Genomic DNA, 11,420 nt, shown 5'->3' with positions numbered 1-11,420 from the left:
CCACCAGATATGCACACCTCTATCTTGGTCTTTCCTGACTTTCTTACCTCTCTCTTATCAAGATTCTTGTGATTACATTGGGACCACCTGATAATCTACCCATCTCAAGATCCTTAATTTAATCACATCTGCAATGTCCATTTTATCCCATAAGGTAACGTATTCAAAGGTTCTGGAGATTAGGAAGTGAACATTTTATTTTTTCAGGGAAGGGAGCATTATTCTATCTACCACAACCACTGTTAGGAATTGTCATTTGTTGAGAGTTTGGGCTAATTTTCATCTAGTTTTATTCAGCTCTAAGATCCTTAGGTTCTAAGAGACTTGGGGTTTTTTGTTTGTCTGTTGTTTTTTTGTTTGTTTTTGTTTTTTGACAGGAAAGTAGGATTCATTGGTGGGCATGAGTAAGGAGGGGACAGCACCAAGGCTCTCATGAGTGCAGGGCCTGTTATTTGTCCAGGGGACCACAATTAGTGATATATTTGACCCCACAGGTATCTGGGATGAACCACTCTTCTGTCACCACGTTTTCAAATTCATCCACATTGAACTTAGTAAATCCCCACTTCTTGGAGATGGGCATCTTCTGGTGGCCAGGGAACTTGAACTTGGCCTTACAGAGGGCCTCAGTCACATGCTCCTTGTTCTGCAGTTTGGTGCCAATGGGCATTATGATTTGGCCAATGTGGACTATGGCCACTGTGCCCTGGGGATTTCCAAAGGCACCACACATACCTACCTGGAGCCTAGATTGAGGACAGCATGCCAGTCATGAATGCCCACTGGAAAGGGCTGTCTCCAAGGTCCGTTAATGCATCCTGTACAGGCAACAGGCTGCACACACTACCGAGGAGGCTGCTGTTTGCAGCCATTTCATGCTGGGCCCCCCACGGGGAAAAGACCATGGTTGGCTTAATTGGCTGCAACTAAGAAACTTGTTTTGTTATAAAGAAAGTAAGAAAATGAGACTGGAGCATAAACCAGAGAAGGAGATAAAGGTTGGATTTAACCAAATTTAAGCCCTTACTTTGGATCAATTTCCCAATCGTAAAAAGAGATGAGCAGAGGGCACAACTTTGGGAGTTAAATGCAGTGAGGATAGTGAGAGGAGAAAAAGTGGTCAGTAATATGGAAAAAAATAATGATACATAAATTTATGGGATACATTTTTGGTAATTGACCTAATGTCTTATCCCAGAGAACATTTAATTGATAGCTTAAGATGAGGGATTGGAAGATTTGATATTTCAGCTTGCTAGGATTTTCAAAATGATGCTACCAACTGGTTCAGCAAAGAAGCAAATCATAATTCAAAAATATCATTCACTAGGTGGAGAAGTGGATAAACATATCAAGACATATTTTATGAAACTCAATAGAAATTTGTAAGGAATAGTTTGATTAACATGGTTATATTGTGAGAACAGCAAAGAAGATAGGGAAATTGAAAAAAACAATGAAATAGATAGAATTTTATAAAATATTTCTGGTCCTGAGATTTTTATGCTAAACTACTTACCCTTCAAATGAAAAAATGTTGTATGAAGGGTGAGGTAGGTAAGGATCATTAAACTCTAAATTATTTTGCACAGTTTGATTATGTATATTACAACTGCCAGGAAAGTAGGCAAAATAAGAGAAAAATCAAAGGTGCTAGATGTCCTTTTGGTGGAGCACTTAGTGTTATCTACTGAGTTCTCTGGGTATTCTATGATTCTACAGAGATGTGCACATTAGATCACCTTTCTGTTGACTAGGTTAATTTATAGCTCGATGGGACTATCTCTACAAATTAAGATGTAGAAAACTGATAGTAACCCAAGTAATTTTTGTCCTTAGAAATGCAAATAAATTTTGTTTAGTAGAGATACAATTGATTTCTACCTTGTAGAAATTATGACTTGAAATAATATATTTAATAGAACCTTAAAATGTTAATGTGTTAAATTTTTAGCAAATTCTTTTAAGCGTTTATGATTATACATATGTATGGATATATGTATGTACAATATATTATATATAATATATATTATATTAGTATGTATTATGTGTGGGAATATATAATAGAGACATCTTGAAAATCTTTGAATTGCCTTTTAGAGTTTAGTAGTTCCTTTATTAATTAGAGTTGACTTTATTTTTGTTATGTTAATTTTATATTCATACAAAAATTGTGGTTTTATCTTTTTGAACATTTATACTTTAACACAAAACTTGCTTGATAAAATATTCTGATTTTAGGTATGTATTAATTATTACAATACAGATGGATAAAAAGATCATTTTGGGGAATTCAGTTTATAAAATCTGAATTTAAGCAAACACTTGAAGATAGAAAAGAGCTTGCTTTTTTGTAGAATCATGCTTTCCAACATGAATGTATCGTCATCAGAATGTATAGACATCCAGGATTATAAACTGATTTACAAGGTAACTTGTTCATTATGGTATTAATTTGAGGATTCCCTAGGATATATCAGTTGGAAAGATTGTTGTATACTGTCTTAATTTTCAGAAAGTCAATATTTCTTAGAGAAAGATATTTCAGATGTTTAAATATATCCCAGAAAAGAAGCAGCATATTCTAAAAAATCAATGTTTTCTTTTTTCTTTTTTGTAAGGAGAGAAGTTAAGATAGACCTAGGTATCAATTGTAACTCCACTGTCCCCCATTGACTTTAATCAGAACATTTTGTTTTGGTCAAAGTACATTTCTTGTCTCAAACTTGATTCTCAGATGTGTGCAATCAAAATAAAAGCAAAAAGTACAAAGTAGATATTTAATTTTTTATCTTTCTTTGAGTTAACTATATACTCAATGAAAATGTTGATCTTATATTTTCATGACACCTTTGTGTTACACAATATGCATATAAAATTCCTTTAGAAAAACTAGAAATTCTTGCATCTCCTCTCAATCATATGATTTATATAATTTTGAGAACACAGCAGCCCTGCAGCAAAACATTCAATGAATTATTAAAAAGTTCTGAGAACTGCTTTATGGGTATAAAGAGCTAAATAAGGATTGTCTAATTCTATCAATTATTAACATATAAATTCAAAAAAAGGAAAAAGTCCACACACAGGTATTTTGTCCAAAATTAATGTTTCCTACTTTTAAGAAGGTCATAAGAGCAAAAATGACATAAACTTTGGATCCATTTCACTTCACACATTTATTTATTCATCAATATTTCCATAAGTAAATTTGTTAACCTAAGTGTAAATGTTTCAAAGAGGAAAAAAATTCAGAATAAATCAAGGAAAAATACAGGAAATTAAAAGGAATAATAAATATGTGAATACACATAATCACTAGAATGAAAGCTCAGATAAAACAGTACATACTTTAGGGCATCATTCATTATCACACATACACATAAATGTATATACAGCAGTGACACATTTGGGAAAGAAGATGAACAAATTGAAGAGTTCATAAGAAAGATTTGAGGAAAGGTTTGGAAAATGAGGAAAGGTTAACAGAAGAAGGCATGTTCAGTCAAATGAACATACCAAAAGGAAATATGATAGTTATTTACAAATATATATATAATGAAATGATAAAAAACAAGACAAAGACAGAATAGAAAATATGAACTAGGAAAGACACGCAAAACTTAAGAAAATCTCTAAACAATGAAGGATGTAAACCTAAAGAATATGTAACTCTTATGGTAATAGTGTCTGTCATTATTGAAAAGCCAATATTGAGGTTAGATGCTTATTAAGGAAGGCTCATAAATAATTAAGTTAACCCTGCCTTACTACAAAGGAGAACAGACATAAACCAAGACCTTCCTTCCAAAGTTGAAATCTAATTTTACTTTCTCTTTCTCTTGTTGAGATTGGGCTGCCTTCTAACTCATATTTGAAAAATATTTGAGTTTTTCACATAAAAATGGAATGAAGTACAAAATGAAGTGAAAATAAAGACTACATTGAAGGCAGGATTAGCTTGTACAAGCATGATGGAAAATGAATTGTGGTTTTTTTACTGGTCCAAAAGCTAAACGTCAATTATTTAGTCAATATAAATGTATTGCTTTAATATGCCAGGCACTGTACTAGGTACTAATACAAATCCATTGCAAGCAGAATCCAAATATGGCTTTCTCTTCTTCAAGATCATGGGTGTCTTATATATATATCTTATATGACTACTAACCATCTCTCAAATAATGTGCTGTTGGTTGCAAGGAAACCCTTCTCTCTCTATAATGGGAAAGAACATCAAATCAGGAGGCACTTCTTCCAATCAATAGAATCACCTTTAGAATGGAGAAAAATTCATTAAACTTTTTAGCAAAACCATGAGATTATAATTAGCTTGTTAATGGTAGAGAAAAAAGTTTAATAATTGTGTTTCACTAATTCAGAATTCATTATTTGACCAGAGGCTGACAGGAATGTTATTTTTGCATTGATTAATTTATTTCTTTTTATAGAAGTAAATTAATAATGTAAATAAGATTACAAGAGGATCCTTCAAAATACTTAGTAGAACAAACTTTCTAAGCACCCTCAAGTACTTTAGAAGGAACCATTTCCACACAATTGATATGTTAATTACAAACCATTAAATCAAGTCAAGGATGTGTATTGGATAACACTTTGTTCGTTTAATGTGAGTTAATGTAGGTACTTGAAATAATGGAACTCTATTCCTTTCTGAAATAATACATTTTCAGACTTTTTTTCTTTAATTAAAACTAAGCTTCCTCCAATTAGTACAGATTAATGATATTTTACAGGAGTCAATATTTAGGAACCAAGAGGTATTACTGACTCTTCTATAACATAGTTGTAGTCAGAGAAGAGGGAAAGATTGGGAAAGTAATGTTAGAGTTGATGTCTTCCAATTGAAATAGTACTTTCACACATAATAATACGACAGATATGACAAATTTGGCTATGATCCAGATCAAAATCATTAACAATTTGAAATATATACATATATTCCTAGCAAATAAAGAGGAAAGAATATCTGTGCTAGCCAACATAGAAAGAAAGCATATTTTAATATATAAAGAGGTTGTCTAAGGAAAAGTCAGTCTTATGTATCAATATATGTATGAATATACCTTCCTCCTCTCTAACCCACATATATTGACAAAGCAGTATTAAAATAAGAACAAGGTAGGAACCTAGCTAATTTACACATCATTAGAACCCATTTTTACTGGGGAGGTGGGTGGAGACTGGCGGGATAGGATAGTGTTGATTTGAGAAAAAAACGAGACAGTGCTTTTCATCAGTATTACCAATTTATTGACCATCATAAAAATATATGGCACACTAAAAGTTATGAACTTGACTTCTTGAGGGATATTTATGGAAGGGGAATGACCAATGTTTTCCTTTAAAATAATCCAAGAAATATACTCACTACACTTTAGTATATTTGACAGATGACTTAATATAGTCTTTAAAAATATATTTTGGTATGTGAAAGTTTCAAACATCTCAGAAGCATAGAGAAGAGTAAATGAATCCGCTTTTACCCATCACCAGATTCAACCCTTATCAAGATTTTGCTGACTTGATTATCTAACCTCTTCTCCAGCTCTGGCTCTCTTGCTCTTACTTTTCTCTTTCCTGAGGTATGTAAAGCAAATCCCAGAGATTATCTTTCACCCAAACATCTTTTAGTAAGCATCTCTAAAAAAGTATATGGACAGTTTATCACAAACAATAGTACAAAATGATTTCCATTTATGGTTCTAATTTGCTCCCCCATGTCTTTGCTCGTGACCCAAGTGGACTATAGATTGCTCTAGGCCAGTGACCTCTTTCCATTAAGAACATGGTCAGTGATATAATGTTGGCAAAATTTACTTTTTTTTTTTTTTGTAGGAATGGGTTGTGAGCTAAATGTTGTGTTCAAAACCTTTTCAGTTTTCATACTGCCTGAGTTTTTAAACACATTAAAATGTTTTCTACTTAAGAGAAAATGGGAAAAAGTATTTAAGAGAGAAACATGTTTTACCACATCCTTGGTACCGTTCTGACTTCAATGGAGAAGGAATAATATAATCAAAAGTTGGCCATATTCACAATTGCTTTAACTCCATCAAGATATGAAAGGTTTATCATGCTAATTTTTTATCATTTTTCCTTCTCTTCCATCATTTAAATTGATGCAACAAGAGAGGAAGTTTTAAAATCATATTTTCAACTCATCACCAAATTTAATTTTGTAAGTCTTCTTTATTGGCTCTTCAGATAAATAAAAGCTAAAATAGCAACTGTACCTTTAAATGATTCTCTCTACATATTGTTCTCTCTAAATATTTTATTTATTTAAAAACAATATAACCACATTAATATTTATTTAGACATTTTTAGTAATCATTTTCTTTTTCATATAATGAGAGATTATCAAAAGCTAATTCAGTGAATGAAGCATTTCACATACAAATTTTTGCATTATCTGATAGGTTTTCATATGTAAATTACATGCATCTGTTTATCTCTGGTGAATAGTGTCAAATATCCTCAATGCAAAATGAACCTTAAGTAACATTATCTCCCTAATGACTTTTCTTTTCCCAATGAAAAATTGACTATTTGTACCAGGTATTTAGAAATTGTCATTCAAAAAGAGCTTTTTTTAGTTTGTTTTTACTGGACTGCATCAGGGTTAAAAAAGGAAAATGAACACTTTGAGGTAAATTACGTTTATATTGTCCTTCTACAAATCTTTTGGAGTTTTATGTTTAAGATTATGAAATCTCATCCATAAACATTTTGAAACACAGAAGGTGGAATGTTTCAATGAAAAAAAATTCCACTACATTTAAAGAATTTTTGTTAGCCGTCAGGCACTTAAATCACGTTTACAAACATGGAAAGACAAATGCTCAAACATCTGAAATAGTCTCTCTCTATTCTCAAGTAGACCTGTCTTTGAATTCACCATGTGGGTGAAATCAAAGCACAGAACAAACACTGTTTTGATATGGCTTTGAAGATGATAACAGCTTCTGACAGAGAAAAAGGCAGCTTTGGGTTTGCAAGAAAACGATGATTGACTTGACTCCCAGCCCAAGGAAGTTTACCTTTTAATGAGTGCTTGGTGAGAAGCTCTCACCCAGTGTTTATTTGTGAGGGAAGCTGCCTAACTAGAATAGCTCTCAGAACTCTAGGTTCGCCATGCAAGATGTAACACACATTCTTATAAGCGACAACATCTTTTGATCCAAATGAGCATACGCAGGATCCTGATGTGCATAGAAAATTTAGAGGTGGCCTAAGGATTAGAACTTTTCCTCTATGGTATATAAGCTTTCCTATTAATTCATGTAATCTGGTCCCCATGTGGAATGACTAACTAATACTCTTAAATATTAAAATAATGATCACAACAAGGAAGATATTTAACCTCTATTTTTTTCTTTTTCTTTTCTTTTTTTTAAGAACTTGGAGTCTTTGCTCTCAGTAATAGAAGTGTTAGTTGGTACCCTCGCTTTCCATCTTCCACTAAGAGTTTTGTCATCAAGAATCTTCCTATAATTTTGTAAATCTAGTTTGGTATCCATAGAATTTTCATTATTTTGGTTTGTTTTTGTTATATTATTGAGGCCTTGAGTTCAAATTATCTTATGTAGACTCAAATCAAACATGCTTTAAGTTCATGCTTATATCTTAGGGAGAAATTAGTTTTAACCTATGAAGCTAATAAGCAAAATATACAAACACTAGAGGATATTAAAAATTTCAAGTAAGTATTAGCACTCCAAATTATCTTTAGAAATAATGACATTGTATTGAAGATAAACAGTTTGGGCTACATTTAATATTTTTTAAAGTATAGTTGATTTATAATGTCATTAGTTTCAGGTGTACAGCAAAGTGATTCAGTTATATATATATATGTATGTATATTTTTTTCAAGAAGGAAATAATGCTATTTGTAGCAACATGAATGGATATAGAGATTATTATACTAAGCAAAGTAAATCAGACTGAGAAAGACAAATATCATATGATATCATTAATATGTGGAATCTAAAAAAAATGATACATTTAGCATTTTTTCAGAGATTGGGTAGATGTTCTCTAATCCTGTTTTCTACTCTTGGGTACACAAGGGGTACATTTCTCAAATTCTCCTGCAATCAGATTGAGGCCGTGTGAGTGGTTTCTAGCCACTGGATTATGATTGAAAATAATATATGTCCCTTTTAGGCTTGGAAGAAAAATTTCCTAGCAGTATGAAGTCCTACAAACAAATCTGACCTGACTGAATTATGGATAATAACCTTTGATAATTAAAGTTTTCTTAGAATACAACTATGCCTAGTTGTTTACAAATACCTGTGGCTGCTTTTATGCTACAATGGCAGATTGAGTATTGCAAGACACCTTATAATAGGAAATCATAAAATATTTACTATCTGACCCTACATAAAAAGCTTGCTGATTTAAAGGTTAGAAAGAGGCTCAAAGATTGGCTACTGTGACTAGAAAAAAGAGGAGAGTTAGTAGTATTAAGGGAGACATTTCAGAGTTTATGACTCTGAATGGTAATGATATCCATAGTGTGGCTATACATCTTAGTTCCTAAAGTGGCATAGGGTAAATTGATGTAAGGACATGGGGCTGTATAAACATATGTCTTCATATACGTAAATAGTGGGACCTACCCTGCCAATTTCTGCTCCATATGTAGTTATAACTTTTTGATCTTTTTTCAATTAATTTCTATAGCCCACAATGCTCTACTAGTAGTAGGTTCACAATCTCTCTCAAGACCTCCCCACCACCTCATATTGAGCAAATATCCTATCAGCTTACTCAGGGTAGAGGACAACAATTCTTTGATTGACAAACTGAGACAGAAGTAGGATCTTAATTGGCTTACTACTGTTGTATTTCTCCCAGTCATGTAGGGGAACTTTTGGAGACTCATCCTGCATAATCAGTGGGTGACATTTGCTAACATTGCTGGCGTAATATGTTCTTACAATCCCAAATTGTGATATCAAGTTATAGTTTATTTTACCTTATATGTAAGTTCAGCTTAAGTTCTGCCACTGTTCCTCTTGGGCAGGTGGTCTGGAAGGGATAGCACTAGCCATAAACTGGGCTAAAATTCGTTCCCACCAACAAACTCTGAGGTTGTTTCTTGTATTGAAGGTAAACCACCTGTTTAGTTTCTTCTTCTCATCAACAAAAATTTTGTATCAGACATTCATTGTTTCATACTTGGTATCTTGGCCAGAATGTCCCCAGTGCCATTATGCAAATAAGTTAATTCTCTAACCCAGAGCTCTGCATAGAGGTGGATTTTGCTAAATCACATAGGAAAAAAAATCTTGTTACACCCTAATCCCACTACTATGAGTTTCTTCTTGCCCCATATTTGCATAACTGAAAGGGTCAAACAAATGACCCAGAGCAGGACAAAGAAGATCTGCACCAGAATGACCTTCCATTTCTGCAAATTCAAAGAGCAGCTGGCAGCCTCTCTAGCTAATACAGAAATTTAAAAACAAAAAAAAATATAATAATTACAACAGTGAAAAATACACTTTCTGACATACATGTATGTATGTGTGTATATATGTGTATGTATGAGTGTGTGCGTGTATGTCTATCATATGTACATATATGTCACATGTATACATATTACATATAAACACATGTGTATATGTTATATATGTACATAAATGCATATAGATATATTTGGATACAGATATATATTCATTGATAAAAATAATTTGAAATATATGTTTTAACAATTTTATCAAGTAAATCAAACAGTACTTAAAAGTTTATGTTGGAAAGAAAATGCAGTACCTTTCTCCACATCTTTCTAATTCCCAGCTCTGTTCTTTCAGCTCTTAATGTTAATTTTTGCTTCTATATTAGTGAATAATATACTTAAAATTAATTTTTGATTTATCAATTTTAAAAATAATCTATTAATTTTACCTTTTCATGGTTACACCATTTTATTCTATTTTTCCTTCCTTATTCTTCTTACTATAACTTGGGGTTCTATAAAGTCATTGTCTACACGCCTATAGCAATGAAGTGCTGTACATTCCTAAATGTAGAATTATACTCTTTTCAGAACTTTTTATTTTTACTGGATTAATAATGGCATTTAAAATGTTTGCTTAGTTTTCTATGTATCTAACTTTAAAAAACTGCTCCACCTGATGTTTCAAATGACCAACATAATTGTTGAAAGCTCAAGCATATTGGCTAATCAATCAGCTATATTTTTTCCTCCTAACTATCTCTCAGTTGCTACCTCACCTAATCTAGCCAGGTTGCTTTCTAAATTCCAATAATAGCTCTCATCTTGACACTTCCCTTTCCTTTGCTCTGTGTTGGCTTTTGTGTTTCTTGAGTCTGGTGTCTTTCTATGTTTACTTCTCATTTTCTTAAAGCAGTTTCCCTAGTATTTGCCCAGAAAAAGAGCTCAACTTGCATTTTTTTTTAATGTCTTAATTCTACCCTTACACTTGATTAATAATTTAACTAAATTTAAATTCTGAGTTAAAATGTTTCTCTTTCATAATTTTGAAGCTATTTCTTTATAGTAAAAAAGCAATAATGTTACATTTGAGAAATCTGACACCATTTTTCTTTCGTGTTTTATTTCCCTTTGTATGCATGTGACCTCTGGTTCCCTCTCTCTCTCTCTTTCTCTCACTCAGCTTGTCTCTTTTTTAATCTCTCCTTTGTTTTCTCCTCCACTTCTTCCACCTTTGGATATTTTAAGTATATTCTCTCATTTTTATTACTAAAATTTTTGAACACATACAAAAGTAGAAAGAAAAATATAATGAACACTTATATCCCTTACCTACCTTTCTCCAAGTTTCAACAATTATCAGCACAAGGTCAATCTTACTTCATCCTTCCATACTTCCCCCAGTACTACATATCCACCATCCACACTAATTTATTTTTGAACAAAATATTTTCTTTATATCATTTCATTCATTAGTATGTATCTCTGAAGTACAAGGACTCTTTTTTCCTTTTTTGTTTTTTGGGAAAGAAGATAGAAGAAGTCAGAAGATCCAACAATTTAGTATTTACACATTCAACTAATCCATTAAGTAAGATCAGAATGTATTTCCCTTCTATGTAAGTTAAACCTGAAGGTAGATAGGTCCAGGCACACTTGGAATCTTCACAAATCATCAGGGATCCAAGACTTAGTCAGTGTCTTTCCCTGTCCCTTCCACCCAGCCTAGAGGTTCATACAATTTCTGTAAGAGCTGACTGCTTCCTGTGCCTCCCTGCATTTTTTTCTAAGGCATGGGACTTATCCCCATGGTCCAAAATGGCTGATACAAATCCTAAATTCATGTTGTATTCCAAGCTGGATGATGGAGAAGGGGGAAGAAGAGCAAAACACTTCCCTTTTGAAGACACTTCTCAGAAATACAGCA

General features: G+C 32.6%; 1 non-coding gene across 1 annotated transcript; it reads right to left on the bottom strand.

Annotated features, from left to right (window-relative positions):
• Window positions 1–790: 790 nt before the first annotated feature.
• On the bottom strand, window positions 791–926 carry LOC132495521 (small nucleolar RNA SNORA70). Its single transcript, XR_009533255.1, has one exon. It is a non-coding gene; the product is annotated as a small nucleolar RNA SNORA70 (small nucleolar RNA).
• Window positions 927–11,420: the final 10,494 nt, after the last annotated feature.

Source organism: Mesoplodon densirostris, chromosome 8, assembly GCF_025265405.1.
Source record: "Mesoplodon densirostris isolate mMesDen1 chromosome 8, mMesDen1 primary haplotype, whole genome shotgun sequence".
Taxonomy (NCBI): Eukaryota; Metazoa; Chordata; class Mammalia; order Artiodactyla; family Ziphiidae; genus Mesoplodon; species Mesoplodon densirostris.
The sequence above is the reverse complement of the archived record's forward strand: the minus strand, read 5'-3'. Positions and strand labels throughout refer to the sequence as shown.